Genomic DNA, 20,720 nt, shown 5'->3' with positions numbered 1-20,720 from the left:
AACCCATTTTCTGACCAGCTCTAGTCCTAACACACGTGTTTGTTTTCAAGCCATTATTTTGCTTAGTTCATCCCTTGAAATGTGGCGTATTCAGGAATGGCAGAAAAATATGGTGACCCCACTTCTCCCCACTCCAGGTACTGGACCAGACCTAGGTGCCAGCCTGCGTGCAACTCCTGCCCAATGCTGCCATCATGGCTAGAGCACCAACTCCCAGACTAGTGGCAGGTGTGGAACAGATTCTGCTGATGGATTTTGTACTTGAACTGTCTCCTCTCATGTAAAGTGGTGAGGAGAATCCATTAACCTGCAGTAATTAAGGAAACACTCACTTTTTCTCTGGTGTGATTAAAATATTAACGGTTTCTAAAACTGGATGCCCTGCTTTGCGACCTGTGACTTTGATGGTTGTACCTTAATGAAGGGCAGGTAGCCAACAGCCGGATAAAGCTCATACCACCAGCTGGGGACACAAAAGTCAGCGGTATCTCCATACATAAGTGTTTTAACGACACCCATCAGTTTATCTCACCTATTCAACAGATAAAGAAGAGCCAAGGTCTTGAGGGTCTCTGTCCCCAAAGACTCTCCGTTTAATCAGCTTTATCAGCTGTAAGTATGAAATGCACTGCATCTAACAGAGCAGACTCACCAATGCCTTTTTGATTAATAAGAAAGGCAATTAAGACAGACAGTTTTCTTTGACCGGGGTAATAGAGTCAGCCATTTCACTTCACTAAGCACATGGCTTTTATGATGTCTCTGTGCAGTATTGGATAAAACAGCAGAGTGGCGGAAGATGTAGAACATGATCTGTGGAAGAGTCTATTTTGTAAATGGAGCCTTGTTGTTATTTAAAAAGAGAGCGCTTGAACGCTTTGGAAGATCGGATGATCCCCAACGCTAACTATATTGAACAACAATTATACTGTGTATGGTGCCAGGCCAAGAAAGCACTTAAGTACGTGCATAACTTTAAGCATCTGAGTAATCCCAACGAAGTCAAAGGCACCAGTCACATTCTAAACGCTAAGCAAGTGCTTGCTTGGATAAAGACCTATGTCAGATTCATTTCTGGAAAACTCCAAGAGTGCTCACACCCTGATGCATGGAGTCCATTTCAACTGTTAGTTCCACTGCTAGAGATCAGAACTCTGTCCCTCTCTCTCCTCTATTTCATGACACTATTTTGAGCAGGATCCGGTATAATACTGTGCCAATATGAGATGCAGCAAAGACAGATTCATGGCTGAGTACAGAAGGACAGTACAGCACAAGGCAGTAAGTAGCAGGAATTAGTTGGGTAATGTTTTCAGACAACATTTCTCATTTGCTTTTCATATTTCAGAGTGCATTAGTCATTTCATGCCCCAAAGGCACTTGGTGCTTTGCAGACAAGGCAAATAGATAAAGTGTAAAATTGTCAAAAGCATCAAAATGTCCCATTTTCATGAAAGGTACTTAAGAGATTAGGTCCCTTTGACTTTCAGTGACACTGGACACTGAAGTCACTTATATTTTGCAAAGGGGACTTTGGTTTCCAAGTCACTTCGACTGTTTGAAAATTGTACTCAGGGTCCCTCCTCCCAAAAGCGGACAGATTCTGGGTCATCAGAGCACTGGTTACAATTCCTGGATTCTCTGTCCGGCTCCAGTTAGAGCAGCTAAACCAGCTCCCTGGCCCTTTCTGCTGCTGTTTTTTGCTCTTCCCCACCCTCAGCAGGCCCCCTGCACCAGGAAGGGATGTCTGTACAAAGAGGATGGTGGAGGCACCAGCTCTGCTGACTTTATGCCTACTGGGGATTCCTGCAAGCAATAGGAAATCCCGACTTAGGGGGATGCAGCTGGTGTGAGTAGTGCAAAGGCAACGGCACAGGGCAGAAAATCTGCTCCACGAATTGTAGATTATTGCACAACTGGCATTTTGTTCCTCACACTGATCTCTCCATCATGAGGATCTCTCTGAGTCTTTCTGGGGCTTCTCAGTGGTTCCTGGGATATATTTCTGTTTCTTTTTTCTATGTCTTTTGTGACTTCACTACATAAATTTTTGCAGATCATGACAATGTAGCCGGGCTTTAGTGCATACTGCTGACTGGAACAGCCCCACTGAGTATTATTTTTATTTTCACAGCCATTGGCATAGAAGATGCAACTTGCCTTATATTTACTTTGTCTTCTGAGCTGCTATTGTTTTATTAACTGATTATATCTATATATAATCTCATAGATAAAAATGTAAATTATATGTTGCATCTATTTTAGGCGATATCCCCATAATATGAGTTCACTCATGGTCTGTGATCTGCTAATCTAAGACAAATGTGTCTTGAATAACTCAGTATTTTAAAGAAGACAATTTTACACCATTTATATTGTGCCTGGATCAATCATAAAATACATAGGACAAGATTAGGTGCTACATACGGTAAAGGTAAAACTCAGATTAATTGAAGTAACATTGACATCATTACTGGACCTTTAACCCTTTGAATGCTGAAAACATACAAGGCCAAAATTCCAAAGGGCCACCGAGGGAGGTCTTGAAATCCACGTCATTGGAGTTTTTAAGAACAGGTTAGACAAACACCTGCCAGGGATGGTCCAGGTTTACTTGGTCCTGCCTCAGCAGAGGGGGTTGGACTTGATGACCTTTTGAGGTCCCTTCCAGCCCCACGTTTCTATGATTCTATGAACTGCACATGGAAAATGGGCACTTATGTGTATTGTACAAACAGGTGTGTGGTTTTGGCACATAAATGAGTGTGCATGGAAATAATACAGCTAGTTGGGAGGGGCCCTTTAAACATTTGACCCAGAGGGTTGCTTCTGGAGTTCATCAGGCATAACTCCACTGAAGTAATTGAGTTGCACTAGAATAAAACCAGTGTAAATGAGAGAAGAGCCAGGCCCAAGAGTATTACATAACACACGGCAGACACCCCACACCCTCACTGACTCTCCTGCGGCGCTTGTTCAGGTCAGGGTTCTTCAGGGTTAATATGCTTTTTAAAAAGGGCTTTGCTTGTTAGGAAACTGAAGTTTTCCAGTGTAGTGCACCATCCTTCCCAACCCCCCGCCTGGGGGAGTTTATAACCCGCTGGCTGAGATACCGACTAATATAGCTTCAAAGAATCTGCCCGCAGCTGCCAAGGACCCTATCAGCAAATAGCTCAGGTCCCTGTGCTCTGTGTGCCAGGGCATGGATAGTGACCCATATAGCTGAGGATAGATGGGCACAGCTAAGCATATCCCAAGAAAGCAATGACATATGGGGAAGGGCTCTAGGAGTAGACTGAGACAGCACTGCCACCTCTGCCTCTTAAAGGGAAACTCACCATCTTCCTCATGACAAGACATAATTCAAGATGTGGATGATGGTCACCGCAATTCATTCTGTAAAATGCTACAGTTGTGAGAGTCATGCTTGCAGACCAGGTGCCAGCTCATGCCAGGGTCCCCGTGAACACTGACAGATATACAGCTGGAACCAGTCTGGCTCACCTGGGTGGTAGTTTTGTCAAAGTAGGGATTGATAAGAGTTTAGACTTTACTGAATGTTTGCGAGTTGCTGGGGCATGCATTAATCTCACTTATAAAAGCCATAGCCCACGATGTAAGGTCATATTTGAGCGTTTGCATTGGAGCCTCTGTAACTGTCAATCACCAGACAGGAGAGAGACATTAGCTAGTGTGAAATGCTGATCTCCATGCAGCAGAAAGTGCTGTGTCCTGCCCGAGTCCCGTTGATGCCAGACGGACTAGAGCGGAACAATAAAGAGGACAAAAAACTTCATTGTTTACGCCCCCTCTCCCCGCCACTGAAGATGAGCCTTGCAAGTGAATTCCTCCCTTCAGCTGAGTTGGCAGCTGGAAGCAGAATGGGGGAGGGAATAAAACCCCCTAAACAAGAAGCAACTGTATCTTTATGCTGCTTGGGCTTTGGGGGGCAAGGATTATTAGGCATAAGCAAAAGCTCCTTAGTGCTTAGCCTGGGTTAGCCCTAAAGGACATACGGAGCTTGCTTATTAGAGAAGCTTCTATTTCTTTTTGAAACTTTAGCTTGTGCATATGTATGTTTACCTGCTTTAACCTTGTAAATAACTCTCTTAATTCCTTTTCCTATATAATAAATCTTTAGATAGTTTATTATTGGATTGGCTACAAGCGTTGTCTTTGGTGTAAGATCTAAAATGCAATTGACCTGGGGTACGTGACTGATCCTTTGAGGCTAGCAGTAACCTGAATATTGCTGTGTTCCTTGGTGTAAGGGACCATCTCTCACAAAGGTAAGCCCACCTGGGTGGTAAGACAGACTGGAGTACCCAAGGGGGCTCTTTGTGACTCCATGGTTAGGCTCTTGTAGTGCCTGAGGAGTTTACACTTGATAGTTGGTTGCTGAAATCTATAGAACTCACAACCAATTTGGGGTTCATACCCTGGTTCTTAACACTCTGCCCTGAGGTTGGTACTTATGCTCTTGAGTCACTGCAGGACAGCTTGGCAGTGACTAATAGCAAAGGGCTAGATTGGCCTGTACAGCAAAGCCTGCACTGCAGTCAGGACAGGACGACACTGCCCCAGTAGGAACACTGGGGTGACGCACAATGTCTCTTCTAGCTCTCCTGCCTGCTCCACCTCATTATGGGGTGCAGCTCACTCCCCCACTCTCCTGGTCCAGCTCCATGGGACAGAGCTGGGAGGTGGGGGGGGGGAAGCAAGACTTCGTTTGCCAGAAGCTGGGAATGGGGAGGGGATGAATCACTTGATGTTTACCTGTTCTGTTCATTCCCTCTGGGGCACCTGGCATTGGCCACTGTTGGAAGACAGGATACTGGGCTAGATGGACCTTTGGTCTGACCCAGTATGGCCGTTCTTATGTTCTAAAACTTCATCTGCTCTCCCAGAGGTCACCAATTCCCAGAGCGAGTGGAGCCCCTGCTAAGCCCCAAAGGGGGGGTGTCAGATCTATGACCCCCCCCATCCTTCCTGAACCTGTGGTGAGCATGTGTGAAGTAGACCCTTTGCTTCTGAGAGCTCCGAGGGTGTCATTCTGCCCTGACTCAGATTGAACAAGGACAGAAGGGGGCTCCCTGCCCCCTTTGCCCCAAGGCACACCCGTGCAAAGGCCAGGCAGACTCTGTGTCTTCTATGTGCTTCCATTTATCTGTGCAAGCCCACGCAGGGCAGGTAAAACGGAGGAGCCTAGCATGAGTGAATGCTTGAGGGGTTGGACCTGGGCTATGGAGCATTTGAATCACTGCTAAGGTGAGCGAGGGGAGGAAGTGGCCTGGGTGACATGACCTGGGTTTGTCTCTGAGCAGTGCCTGCTGTACAGGCACCTTCTCAGGAGGGGCTAATCGTCATTCCTGCTGGCAGTTTCAGCAGAGACACGGAGGGCTGAAGAGGTACTCCTCTCCCAGCCTGGGAGGCGATTCTTTGCACTTGGAGTGCACACTGATGGAGCAGTTTGCAGGATGCCATGGAACTGCCTTGCAGTACCTGCTCTGGGGATAGGTCCTGGGATGCTAGGACCTTCCACTTTTAACCAGGATAGTCAGTGTCAGGAAGCCCATCAGTAACTATAATTCTGGAATGAGCTAATATGAATTTAGGGAGCATATACAGGGGAATGGACATATTTACTTAAGAACAAACTCAACTCAACAATAACTGTGTAGCTGCAACCAGCACCTCCGTAATTTACTGGGATTCATGCTCCATGAACATTTCACAGTCTGTATGCGGTTGGCAGGGTATCTGGATGAAATGCTAAATGCCATCAGAAGGCATTTGGATTTGGACATTTCTATAACTCTTTCCAACAAAGCTATTACAGTTACCCTTTATAGCCAATGCTACATGCTGCCTAGGTTAATGACAGAGAATGAGCTGCAGACTGTTTACTTCCAAATAATCTTGGTCTGCCACTGTCAGCCAAAGGCTGTTTCCTGAAGGGACATCAACACTGAGGCTGGAATTAGCAGCTTTGGGGGGGCCATCTCCAGCAAACCAGCAGGAATGTCAGGAATGAGGGTGATAATTGTGGCCTGTTCTGTTGGTCTACTGAAATGTGTCCGAAGTGTATCTGTCTGCAGGGCTCTGTCAATGTTTGTCCTGCTCAGTTCCGAGGATGACGACTGAAGGTGAGTATATATTTTTTCCAGTTGATTTTGTGCTGGTGAAAGTTATTGCACGCAAATCCCCTATTTGGGATAGATAAGGCTGTGCGTGTCACACGCGAAAGAGTAGCTTGGAAAGTGATGGGGAGAGGCACTGCGATACTCCAGTGTAAGAGCCTGGCCAGAAGGATGGAAAGAAGGAAGGAGGGCCAAAATTGGAGAAGGGCAGAGAACTGAAGGTACAAAGGCGATACAGTAGGGCCATGGCAAGTTTTGAAATATAGGCGGCCAATTGGATTAAAGCTATGGAATGGCTGTGATGGAAGCAGAGGTGATATTCTGCTGGAATGGCGCCTTTCTCTCCCAGACATATTCATGCCCAGTAATAACAGTATAAGTGAAAAGAAACCTTCTGTTCCGGGCTATCAGTCTCACATCCAGTTCTGAATGAAAAGAGCAGGGCAATTACCAAATGAGCCATCCCCTGTTGTCCAGTCCCAGTTTCTGGCAGTCAGAGGTTAAGGGACTCCCACAGCATGGGGCTGTATCCCTGACCATCTAGGCTCCATGAACTTATCTAATTCTTTTTTGAGCCCACCTGTAATTTTGGCCTTCACAACATCCACCAATGAGTTCCACAGGTGGACTGTGTGTTGGGTAAAGAAGTACTTTCTTATGTTTGTTTCAAACCTACTACATAGTAATTTCATTGGGTGACTCCTAGTTCTTATATTATGTGAAGGGGTAAATAACACTTCCTTATTTACTTTCTCCACACCAGTCATGATTTTATAGACCTCTATCATATCCTCCCTCAGTCGTCTCTTTTCTAAACTGAACAGTCCCAGTCTTTTTAATCTCTCGTCATACAGAAGCTGTTCCATACCCCTAATCATTTTTGTTGCCCTTCGCTGCACCTTTTCCAATTCTAACACTCTGTATATCTTTTTAAAGAGGGGGTAACCAGCACTGCCTGCAGTATTCAATGCATGAGCGTACCATGGATTTACATAGTGGCATTATGATATTTTCTGTCTTATTATTTCTCCCTTTCCTAATAGTTCCTAACAGTCTGTTCACCTTTTTGACTGCCACTGCACATTGAGCAGATGTTTACAGAGGACTATTCACAACGGCTCCAAATTCTTTCTTGAGTGGTGTTGTATTAACCAGGCAAGGTACTAACAAACTTCAACAGGACTTTATTTTTAAAGTGGAAACCTCTTTACCAAGCTGCTGCTGCACCCTCTGTAACTCTCACTCTGCCTCCTCAACTCCTCCCCCCTCCTTCCTGTTTCCTGTCCTTTCAAACTCCCAACAGCCAGTGCTCCCAGTTCTAATAATTACAAGCAACATCTAAACACCACATTCCCTCCCCTCTTAAGAAACTCTCCCAATTAAAATAAACATTGTTGTTCTAACCACAGGAACAAATAGGAAACAAGACACTATACTATTGGCAGAAATATTACACTGAAAACACTGTAGATACTACATAACATAGTCTTTAGTCCAGACAGGTGGTCGCCTGGATCTGACAGGCCGTTTCTTAAGCCCCGGTTCCAGTGCAATGTCTTGTTGTGTTGGTACTACGGTTAAGTCATCCAATGCAGACTGGGTGTTGGCATAATCTCCTCTTGGGGCATAGGCAGGTGCAAGATAAGAAGCATTCCATACCCGCCCATCAGAAAGTCGATAGGTGTAAGGTCCCTTCTTCTCTATGATTTTAAGAGGAGCTGTGAATTTATGGTCCCCTTTGCGTAAAATTCCAGGTTTTCGTATTCTAACGAAGGAACCACACTCAAACTTTGATTCCTTAGCACCCCGCCGCTTGTCTGTGAAAGCCTTAGACTTTGCTTGGTTCTGTTCAACTGTTTTTCTCACATCATCCTCGGTTGGGGCCTCAGGTCGTGCCTTTAACAATCCAGCAATGTTCAGTTTAGAATTCATCTGTTTCCCATGCAGTAACTCTGCGGGCGATCTTTGCATTGTGGCATGTCGTGTAGCCCGGTATGCTTGCAAGAAATCAGTAGTGAAGGTTATCCACAATCGCTCTTCCAGTTGAACCATTTGCAAACTCTCTTTCAAACTTCTGTTAAACCGTTCGATTTCTCCATTGGCTTGAGGCTAATATAGGGATGACCTTCTGTGTAAAATGTTCCTCTCTGCTAGAAAAGTTTTAAACTCCAGGGAAGTAAATTGACTACCATTATCTGAAACCAGTTCTTTGGGGTTATCTTCCCTGCTAAAAACTGAAGAGAGGAACTTAATTACTGTAGCAGAGATATGTGCTGTAAACGCTACCTCAGGCCATTTACTGAAATAGTTTATTAAAGTGATGGCATAATGACAGTCAATTGGAGCAGTATCAAAGGGTCCTACAATATCAATCGCCACTTTTTCCCATGCAGATTCAGGAAGAGGAACAGGCTGTAATGGAGGGGGTACATGTCACTGCTATCTTATCATGCATTTGGCAAGTGACACAGCATTTTATGAGTGCTTCAGTTTGGGAGTCCATCCCTGGCCACCAATACAGATCCCGTAGTCGTTGTTTGGTTCTGACATTTCCTTGATGAGTATCGTGTGCCAGGTGTATGAGTTTTGACTGTAATTCTTCTGGCACAAGTAGCCGGTGTGTACCTTGTAGCACACAGCCATCGAGCAAAGAAAGTTCATCCCGAACTCTAAAATAAGGCAGCAAAACTGTGTCAAGGTTTTTAGGGTTACTGGGCCATAGTTTTTGTTGAATTGGACATGCTGAACAAGCAGCTTGAAATTGTTCTCTTGTAACTGCAGTAAGAGTGCTTGTAATAAGCGCAACTACTACATCCTCATCCTCTGGTGGACCATCTGGTGAAGGCAAAGGCATGTGAGAAAGGCAATCAGCTACCACATTTTTGTTTCCAGGCTTATATTCCAGTTCATAATTGAAAGAGAGTAGTCTTGCAGACTACTAGCAATACGATATCCTGCTCTTCCCAGTCCTTTCGTGGTGAGCAACGTCGTCAAAGGGCTGTGGTCTGTGCGCAACTTGAACGTGCGGCCCCACAGGTAAGTTCTCCATTTTTCAATAGCCCAGACACAAGCAAGTGCTTCTTTTTCGACTGTAGAATATTTTCTCTCAGCATTACTTAGTGTCCTTGAAGCAAATGCAACAGTCCTCTCTGTGTTGTCCTCATGAAGTTGTGTGAGGACAGCCCCAAGTCCATAATCAGAAGCATCAGTAGTTACAATTGTGGGCAATGCAGGACTGAATAGTGCAAGTACTGGACTATGTACAACCAAGTGTTTCACAGTTTCGAAACTAGCTTGTGCATCTGTTGTCCACATTAAGGTTGAACTTCTCTGTAGTAATTCTCGTAATGGTTCAATGACAGAAGCATAATTGGGAATGAATTTTGCATACCAGGAGGTAAGACCCAAGAAGGAACGTAAGGTTTGCAAATCTATTGGAGGAGGAGCATTTGAAATTGCCAGGATATGATCTGGATCAGGTTTTAGTCCAGCCTGTAAAATTGTATGCCCCAGAAAGGAGAGTTCAGTTTGTCTAAATTTGCATTTGGACTTATTGAGCTTGAGGCTTGCTTTGCTGATGCAGTTTAGTACAGACTGCAGGTTATTGTCATGCTCCTCAGTAGTATTTCCAAACATGATAATATCATCCAAATAGCACTGAACTCCATGTTGATTCTTCAGAATCAATGAAATCATTTTTTGGAAGGCACTTGGGGCTGATGCGAGACCGTATGGAACACGTTTAAAACGAAATAGTCCCTCATGTGTAATAAATGCTGTGAGGTCTGTGCTGTCTTCATACAACATAACCTGGTGGTATGCGCTCTGCAAATCAAGAGTAGAAAACATCTTTGCTCCACAGAGTTCTGCAAATACTTCTTCTATGTGAGGAAGAGGATGGCTGTGAATCACAATAGCTTTATTTGGCTCCCTTAAGTCCACACAAAGGCGAATGCCTCCACCCTTCTTCTGCATCACTACTATAGGTGAAACCCATTCCAAGGAGTTAATCTCTTCAACAATGTCCTTTTGAACAAGTTTTCTAAGTTCCTCTGAAACAGCTTCCCTGACTGAAAATGGTAAGCACCATAAATTTCTGTCGTACAGGCATCACATTATTCCACATTTTAACTTTATGCAGAAACCCATAAGCACAGCCGAGTTTCTCCTCAACCTGGTGATGGGTCCCAGCTGAAACTGGTATGTGTACGGCAAGAGTGCTTTGCTGAGGAAGATCAATTCGTCCGTTAACTACCCTGAGATTTAAAGTAGCAATGGTTATTGCTTTTTCTAGTGTAAGTTGTGGTTCTAGAAGTAAGCGTTCTCTTACACAAAGCATGGTTGTTTTTTCAATGAGCTGGTCTCTAATCACCTCATCTGCCATATTCCCAAAGTCACAAGTTACAATCAGACTCCTCAGGGAAGCAATATACTGCATTATAGTCTCCCCTGGTTTCTGCTCACGCTGGCAAAATCTGTAGCGATTAGCTACTACATTCACTTTTGGCACAAAAAAGTTTTTTAATGCAGTGAGTGCAGTCTCGTATTTATCATCTGCAAGGGGAAAAGTGTAAAATATATGCTGCCCTTCTGCTCCAAGGCAGTGGATTAGCAGAGCACGCTTTCTTACTTCAGAAATCTCTGTAGCACTGATTGCAAGCAGATAAGTCTCAAACATATGGATCCAGGCAGTAAAAGCAATTGGCGGCTCACCTGGGTTTTGCAGAAAGGGTGCAGGTGGGTTCAGAGGCAGAAGATCCATCCTTGTTGCCAAAATGTTGTATTAACCAGGCAAGGTACTAACAAACTTCGACAGGACTTTATTTTTACAGTGGAAACCTCTTTACCAAGCTGCAGCTGCACCCTCTGTAACTCTCAGTCAGCCTCCTCAACTCCTCCCCCCTCCTTCCTGTTTCCTGTCCTTTCAGACTCCCAACAGCCAGTGCTCCCAGTTCTAATAATACAAGCAGCATCTAAACACCACAAGTGGTAACAGCCAATTTAGACCCCATCATTTTGTATGTAGAGTTGGGATTATGTTTTCCAATGTATTTTACTTTGCATTTATCAACATTGAATTTCATTTATCATTTTCTTGCCCAGTCACCCAGTTTTGTGATCTCCCTTTGTAACTCCTTGCAGTCAGCTTTCGACTTAAGTATCTTGAGTAATTTTGTATCATCTGCAAACTTTGCCACCTGACTGTTTATCCCTTTTTAAATTCATTTTGGTTTTATTTTACTTTTTTTTTTTTTTTTAAACTTTTCAGCTCCTCACATTCTGTGTTTAATGTCGTAACCTTAATTACCTGTGATCCAGACTTTCAGATCTGTGTCTTTCAGATTATGCTAATAGCCTCTTAAGAAATAATTATTTCCATACAACTTTTCAGGCAGCTTTGTGACAATGAAACACCCATAGTTTAATATGTATCAGAATGAAACCTAGAGCTCCTGTCTGCTTAAAACCTCGGGATGAGGTTTGTTTTGTCTGTAAAATGTTTGCCCGTCTCTATCTGGCAATACAATTAACAACTTCCTTCTCCTTTATCTGCCCAGCCTGTGTATTAATGTGACTGCAAGGAGGCGGGATTCGAAATAAAAGCATGAATGTGAGTTACACCATGGTCTCAATAACATATACTGGTGACATGGAAGGTGAAGTATGGTGTACTTTCTGTAGCCAGTTCTAAAGAGAAGGACCTAGGTGACAGAAATAAAGCCGTTGTATACGCATTGCTTTGTTGTGGTGAAGCTGGAGCTGCAGATGGATGCAGCTTCACATTCTTGTGAATGGTGTTCACAAAGCATGTGCAGCTATGGGATATTCAGTTGTTCCTGGTTTCCTGTTAGAAGAAGAGAGATACCTGCAAATGCCTGCTCACTAGTTGTGGTTTTATCCTTTCTGATTCTATCTGATATGAAGAAAGGGGAAACAAATGTCTTGGCTAAAGAACAACCAGCATCACAGAGAGCTGCACAGTGAAGCACTGCAGGGACCAACAGGAAGAAATAAAAGGGACAGGATCCATTATACATGTGGATTTTCTGTAGAAATTATTCAGCAGAGAATAGCCTATAGAAATAAGTCCTCCAGTTTTTGTTCTGAAAGTGCCTTTGCTCCCAGGTATAACCCTTTTGGGTGATTAGCCAAACCAACTGGAACCTCCGGGAATCTGGAGGTCCCCCATCACTCGCAGCATTTGCAAACAGGCAAGCGTACATGAGTTTGATTGAGCAGATCACCCTGACTCCATTATTATTAGTTTGCAACTGTACATACAGTTTTCTTTTAAATTATGACATATTTATGTTGCTAGTATGTGAAGAGCTACAAGGACTGAGAGGGGCTATTAGTTACTTAGAACCCAAGTTAAAGAAAGTCTTAACTTTGAAAAGTACTGCCAGAATGATGACTTTTCCTACAGAAAAAGCCCAAAATAACTAGTGTTCTATATTGCCCAGGATGGAGGTCTCAGGACTTCACCCATATAGTAAATAAAATTACACGTTTTTTATTACCCATTAAAAGACAGAAATTAAAAAAAAAATCAGGTCATGTTCCAACACACTTCAGTCTGTAGATCATCCACTGAACTTCAAAACCAACAGAGAAGCACATTACGATGCATTCACATTTCATTTATTTAGCAGCAGCCCTTGTCAGTTGCAGAGATGAAAGGCTCAGTTTAGGCAAATGTTTCTTATTACATTACTCAAGTGAGGTGTCAAAATGTAAAAGTTACTTAACAGTTATTTTAGCAGTCCTCTTATCTTGTCGCCTGGAGGCTGGAAGGCTTTTCAGATTATAATTTCGGAATTTATGTTTTTTTGCAAGGAATCCTAGTTGAACTTTATGGTGGAAAGTCTAAGATATTTCTTCAGCTGTTAGGCTTTTAATAGTTTACAAGTGTGTGTCTGCCCAGACTAGGTATCAGTCTGTACAAGTCTGATCCCAGGCACAAAGTGGGGTGGCTGGGGATGTTGACTGAAAATCTCCTTTTACATTTTATTGTTATTATTTATATTGTGATAGCACCTAGGAGCCCTGGCCACCAACCAAGACCCTATGATACTAGGCACTGTTCAAACACAGAACAAAAGATGGTTCCAGCCCCAAAGATCTTGATTCGATTCTTCTCTTACAGGCTGGTCTCAGATACTAGGCACATGGCTTCCTGCTCTGGATTCAGTCTTTGACTTTGCAAGAGCTAGTGGACACGTTCAGGTGTCCTAAATAGCCCTGTTAAGATGGAGATGGCTTTTTCTGATCTATGGATAATTCTGCCTTTCACCACAGTACTGACTGGTCATTGCTCAGCTTCTGCTCAACAAGGTCAGGAGGGACTTTTAACTCCCAGCTTAGACTTTGTACGTTCCTTTTTGAGGTGTATTCTGCCTAGTCCTCTTGCTGTACTTGCACTTATTACTGGCAACCTGACATGCTCTCTCACATTCTGTTTTCTATCTGTTTCTCTCTCTCTCTCTCTCTGGTTTCAGAGTAGCAGCCGTGTTAGTCTGTATCAGCAAAAAGAACAGGAGTACTTGTGGCACCTTAGAGACTAACAAATTTATTTGAGCATAAGCTTTCGTGGGCTAAAACCCACTTCATCGGATGCATAGAATGGAACATACAGTGAGAAGATATTTATACATACAGAGAACATGAAAAGGTGGAAGTACCCATACCAACTGTAAGAGGCTAATTAATTAAGAGAAGCTATTATCAGCAGGGGAGAAAAACCTTTGAAGTGATAATCAAGATGGCCCCATTTCGGACAGTTGACACAAAGGTGTGAGGATACTTTAATATGGGGAAATAGATTCAATTAGTGTAATGACCGAGCCATTCCCAGTCTCTGTTCAAACCTAAATTAATGGTATCTAGTATGCATATTCAAGTTCAGCAGCTTCTCGTTGGAGTCTGTTTTTGAAGCTTTTCTGTTGCAAAATTGCCACCTTAACGTCTGTCACTGAGTGATTAGAGAGGTTGAAGTGTTCTCCTACTGGTTTTTGAATGTTATGATTCCTGATGTCAGATTTGTGTCCGTTTATTCTTTTGCTTAGAGATTGTCCGGTTTGGCCAATGTACATGGCAGAAGGGCATTGCTGGCACATGATGGCATATATCACATCGGTAGATGTGCAGGTGAACGAGCCCCTGATGGTGTGGCTGATGTGATTAGGTCCTATGATGGCGTCACTTGAATAGATATGTGGACAGAGTTGGCATCGGGCTTTGTTGCAAGGATAGGTTCCTGGGTTAGTGTTTTTGTTGTATGGTGTGTGGTTGCTGGTGAGTATTTGCTTCAGGTTGGGGGGCTGTCTGTAAGCGAGGACAGGTCTGTCTCCCAGGATCTGTGAGAGTGAGGGATCATCTTTCAGGATAGGTTGTAGATCTTTGATGATGCGCTGGAGAGGTTTTAGTTGGGGGCTGAAGGTGACGGCTAGTGGCGTTCTGTTATTTTCTTTGTTGGGCCTGTCCTGTAGTAGGTGACTTCTGGGTACTCTTCTGGCTCTGTCAATCTGTTTTTTCACTTCAGCAGGTGGGTAGTGTAGTTTTAAGAATGCTTGATAGAGATCTTGTAGGTGTTTGTCTCTGTCTGAGGGATTGGAACAAATGCGGTTGTATCTTAGAGCTTGGCTGTAGACAATGGATCATGTGGTGTGTCCTGGATGGAAGCTGGAGGCATGTAGGTAAGTATAGCAGTCAGTAGCTTTCTGGTAGAGGGTGGTGTTTATGTGACCATCGCTTATTAGCACAGTAGTGTCTAGGAAATGGACCGCTTGTGTGGACTGGTCTAGGCTGAGGTTGATGATGTCTCTGTGTCTCCTGTTCCTAGGACACTCTTCTTGTCTCTTTCCAAAAGCCTCCTGCCCTCTCATCTCCATACTAGCTCTTTTCTCCTTTCCACTTTCCACAAAACATTCTGTTATTCAGAACTGATAAGGGTTTATAACAAGGCCCATTAGGTTTTTGTGGAAAAAGTGCAAATTGCCTTGTTTGATATAAGAACATTCCCCTCAGTACATGCCTTATTTTTTTGCATGACAAGCTCATCTTCCTTGTCTTGTAGAAACAGGTTCAAACTAAACTCAGGGTCAAACCAATTTCAGCGAGTGCAGCTAATTCATTTCCCAGATTTAACACTTTGTCATCAGTTTCAAGCATACACACCTGCCTACAAACTGGCCAAATTGATCTGGGTGGGTATTTCCCAAACCACAACTGATTTTTATCTGCAGCTGAGTTTTTAACTTAAACTTCTTTCTTTACTCCCGTTCCTTCTTTCTTTCTATCCATTCACACAGCCTCATCTCTATTATCTGCAAGCCTTCTCTGCTGTGTGGTCACCATCTGGAATAGCCTTTATTTTACACTCCGACTCACTGATTCTCCAACTCTTTTCAAATCTCATTGGGAAGCCAGTGTTTTCTCTCCTACCTACAATCCTTCATTTCTCTGCCCTGTGATATTTGGCCTTAATCTGATCCTTTTGGTTTATCGACCATACAATCTCTTGACATCACTGCTTTTTGCAGTTTATACCGCTTACTGTCTATCTGGCCATTTTTTAATTCTATAAAGCACTAGGTTATAGTGCTTGAATGAAAGATGCTATAAATTGATATTGTTTTATATTAGGTTAGATGCAACTTCTTTTGGGAGCAAATTCTAAAGTGTGTAGGGTGGGGAACAGAGGGATTCGCAGACTCATAACTGTAAGGATAAAAGGGACCATATTACGATCACGCAGTCTGACTTCCTGTCTAACACAGGCCAGAAAATTGCACCCTGTAATTTCTGCACCAAGCCAATGTGTTGTGATTGAGCTAGGGCACATTTTTTAGAAAGCCATTGAATCTTGATTTAAAGATTTGTAAATGATGAAGAATCCACCACATCCACTGGTAAATCGGTCCAATGTTTCTCGGCGTATTAGAAAGACAGATCAGAGCATGTAGGTGATGACAAGAATAGTATTTAAAATCAAAACAACCACACCTAAAATTGTCAGCTTCAAGCAAAAACAGAAGGCTAAAGTTTGGGATGAATGTCCTGTGATCTGAATGCCATGTGTTACTGAGACAGAAACTTCTAAAAGTAATCTTCATTTGGGACCAGTTCTTCATTTTGATACATGCTATAAACCTACTAGCATCTTAAACTGCCAGGTAGGCAGGAAACCCAATGATCCTCAAACATGGCAGATTCACAGTAGCAATCTACTTTGAGAGTCATCATATGGAAAATAACTTGCTCTAAAAGCCTCAGAGTAAATTTGCATCATGAATTTCCCTGACCAAAACAATAAACCCGTCATCACAGAAAAAACAAATTCTGAAAATCTGCATAATTTAGGAATTACCTTTCATGAGCTAATGAACTCATAATGCAACTTGCAGATTCACTCCTGAAAGCTTCTCAACTCTAGTATAAAATTGCCCTTGGAATGTGTCCTAATTTCTTGACAAGAAGAGCTCAGGCGTACATCATGGGAGAACATTTTAGAAACTTCTCATGCTGGAAATTTGGTGAAAGCAGATATTAAGTCCTAAGATACAGAACAGCCAATATGTACACTCATTGGTTTTTTTCATTGAGGTTTTCAGCATTTGTGTTGAAGAATTTCTGGTAGAGCTGATGTCGAAAATGAGGTTAAGTCCAACAAGAACTTGTCATCCAGAATACAGTATTACAGCACTTTTTTTTCTATAAAGAATTTACTATATTTCAGGATTCTGAACAAATGACAATAATAAGTAAGGGCTTGTCTATACTCTGAGCTCCACAGAACTGTAGCTATGCTGCTGGAACACAATAGTTTAGGTGCTTCCTACAGCAACAGAAGGGATTTTCTATCACTGTAGGTAATCCACCGTCCAAAGCAGCAATAGTCAAAGGAGGAATGCTTCCATTGACCTAGCTACCTCTACACCAGGGCTTCAGCTGGCAGAGCTATGGCACCCCGCGGTAAGGATTTTTCTCAACCCAGTGACTTCGGTATGTTGAGCTAAATTTTAAGTGTAGACCAGGTCTAAATTGCTGTAAATTTCCTGTAGTGTGAAGAAAAGTGAAAGGTCAGAATATAATTTAAATTGTTATCCTATTTCATACTTGTACTGCATCCTCTGGCATGCTAGACACAGCACAGATACTTAGGCATAGTCTCTGTCCCAGAGAGCTTACAGTGCAAATAGCTAAAACAAATAATGTAGGTGAAAACAGAAAAGAAAGGGAATGAGATGTATTGGGTTGGAAAGAATTATACAAATAAGCTGTGGCTAGCTCTCTAGGTACTTGTATGGCTGCCATCAGTGTAGTATCTGAGCATGGTGATTCATTTAATTCAGGAACTATTTCTTTGTGAAAAAGGATCTCTCTCCCTCCCCCCCCCCCCCAAGTTTACTTTCTTGTCAGAATCACTGAAGTAGTGAGAATTTAGGAAGAAGGTGAGAGTGGTGGCCTGACCAATTGCTTTTTGGAATGCGTTCAAGGATACGGGACACATAGAGAAGAATTCTTCTGGGTGAGACATGTCACCTAGGTCCCGTTGTTCAGAGGCTCAGGGCAATATCTCAGGCCAATAAACATTCTCGTTCTTTCTTTCTTTCTTTCTTAAATAATAAATTGCTTTTAATATAAAGGTATCATGCCAAGGAGATATTCCAGCTACATGATCCCAGGTGAGTGGGGATGTCTTTCTAAAAGCTATGCTCTAGCTCAAGCAGAAGTTGTGGGCTTGATGCAGGAATCTCTGGCCTATGCTATGTAGTAGGTCAGACTAGATGTAACAACAGTCCCTTCTGGACTTCGGATCCATGAGATCTATGACTCTGTGAGATTGCCTTATTCAGTAGTGCGCTTAGAGCTGGGAAGCAGGCTGAATCCAACTCAGGGGACACCAGATGCCATACCATGAACAAACTACAGGGAGCCCTAGTTGAGCCTGAGTTGACTTTTCACAACTGCTGCAGCTGAGCTGATATTGAAACACACTGAAAACCATCTAGCCCCCTTCTCTGTGATTGCTGAAGTCTCTCTGGCTGTGAAACTGGTGGTGGTACCTCAGGGGCAGGAAAAGGCTCAGGTATTACAATACTGAAGGCCATATAAGCTAGCCAGCCAGAGATTGGTGGGGTAGGAGCCACTGAGGAAAGATGGTTGCTCCACTGACTCCATTGACTCTCTCTTGTGGGAGGACAGATAAGGCCCTGCAGATGCTACTCCAGTCTATGGAGGCTCCCTAGTCTTTTGAAGAAAGATCACTCTCTTCCTCACGGAACAAATGTATAGGCCACCTGGCCTAATCTGTCTGTTTAGATGGAGTGCTGGGCTCCGCATTTGGCCCTAAATCTGTTTCATGGTGCCTGTCTCATGCTGTTTATAAGTGAGCCCATTGACTAGCATACAAATCTGTCCCTGTGCCCTGGAGTGAGAATTTCTTGTAACAGATGATGTGGAAATCACTCCATATTTAAAAGTAAAAGACAATGGCAGCTTCCTGGTCTAGAAGAGGCACGTTTTCCCTTCCCATCACTTGGAGTCTTTTGTAGATTTGAAGAGGCTGAAAAAATAATTTCACAAATGAAGAGTTTTGTCTGCAAATCTGTGCATAAGTAGCGTGTCCCATACTTTAGCAGGCTAAAACTCAACTGCAAAACCCCCACATGTTTTATTATTTATGCTTATACTTAAGAGAGAATAATTTATGAATGTGCCTAGTTTGAGGCCTCCAGAGGACTACAGGGGCATACTTGTGTGACAAACGCAACTGTGTGGTTTCCAGCAGAACAACTGCACAGCTGTACTAAACACCCTGAGAGTTATCAGCCAGCAGTGCATGCTAGGTAGGTGTTCAGCATCTGAAGTCCTCCCTTGACCTTGGAGAGCACTTTGCAGTCACAGCATCACCATTAGATCCCACCCTCTCGTGATTATAGCTGTGCCTCCCCTACACACATACCCTGTACACTTTGTTCCTATATGTAGCATCACAAGCAAGTTAGCAAGCCACGCCCACTTCACTCCAGCCCAGTCGCTGCCATTCCAGTCTGACAGCTCCTGAGCACTCACTCGCACACAGCTCAATGTACAGTAACGCTAGTGACTAGGGAACCTCGAATGGTTCTGACGGGTTTGGCTCAAACAGCACAGCTGCGTATTATTGTCCTGGAGAGACTTGACCTCATGACTGGGAATGATGCTGGCAAGAGGCCTCTTCTATATGCTGAACAATATGCCGAATAGGAGCTATCCTTGAAGGATGCCACAATTACCCATTGCCACTGATTAACACCTATCTTGCAGATGAGTCAGAGCCACTAGCATCCAGCAGAGTCCACTGGAGCTGGATTAGGTTCCTCCTTGCCAAAGAAACAATCTATGCTCAAACAGTGTTGCCAATTCCCATGAGTTTGCTGTAACTCTCATAATATTCTGTGTTTTTTCTTAAGACCCCAGCTCCTGGACAGAGATTTTTGTGAAAACTTCAGGTTTTTTATTTTTTTAAGTATGTTTCTAGCCCTCGTGGTTACAGAAAAAAACCCTACAAACATGAACCACAAGTGCCCATTGAGTTCAGGAAACAGAAGACAAATAAAAATAACCCAATATTTATTATTTTTTAAAACTCTCACAATATTTAGGCCTGACTTGTGGTTTTTTTAATGTTTGAGGTTGGCAATACTGCGTCAATCATACTACAGTGTACTGCAGCATCTTCTGCTCTGGCCTCCCTGATGTCCGGATGATGCCTTCTCTCCAGTCTATCTACAACACAGCTGCTAAAATGATTGCTTTCCTCTTCCGATTCCTGAACTGGTTCCCCGTTGCCCAAAATATCAACTCCTTGCCCTCACTTGCAGGGTTTATGCTGTACCTGTTCTATGGCCAGAGAAAAGATCTGAAGCAATAAATCTTTCAATCCAGCACCTTTCACCATTGCTAAATTCAATTTAGCAAGGAAGCCCTCACATCAGTAAAAGTCACTGCACAATACTTTAGAAACTTGGTTTTCAAGTTTTTACCGTGTACTTAAGTTATAAAATCATTTCCTAAGAAATGTACTAGCTCAACAATAAATTCCATTTGATCCTTATAATCAAAAATCAGAATGGCTTTTGGGCAAATGCACATAACGATGGTGTGTTTATTTAAGCTTTCAAAATTGCAAAGAGCATGGAAGGAGTGGAATGAGTCTTATATCAACATGGGAGTGTAAACAGGGAGCTCAGGTGGAGGTTTTGTGTAATATACAGTGGTTTAAATAGGAACCTTTGTTGAGTTTTGTAATAAATAGAGCTTGAGATAGAGTTTTATGTGGGGTCAGGTTTCCCATATTTAAAAAACCACAGCTCTATTAATGGATCCAAAATCTATTTTGATGTATTGCAATAGACTTTTCATATCTATTTGAACAGACTGACTTACAAGCCTGCCTGTGAATGGGGAAGGCAGAATGAAGTGTGTGATTCAAGAGTTTAGTTCAGATTCAGTTCAGCCCTGTGTGTTGGGGGTCAGTTTAGTCCACAAAATCCATAAATTTGGCCTGATCTTCCCAAAATATATTCATTTGAT

The sequence above is a fragment of the Emys orbicularis genome, chromosome 22 (genome assembly GCF_028017835.1).
Source record: "Emys orbicularis isolate rEmyOrb1 chromosome 22, rEmyOrb1.hap1, whole genome shotgun sequence".
NCBI classification, from domain to species: Eukaryota; Metazoa; Chordata; order Testudines; family Emydidae; genus Emys; species Emys orbicularis.
Note: the sequence above shows the minus strand (reverse complement) of the source record.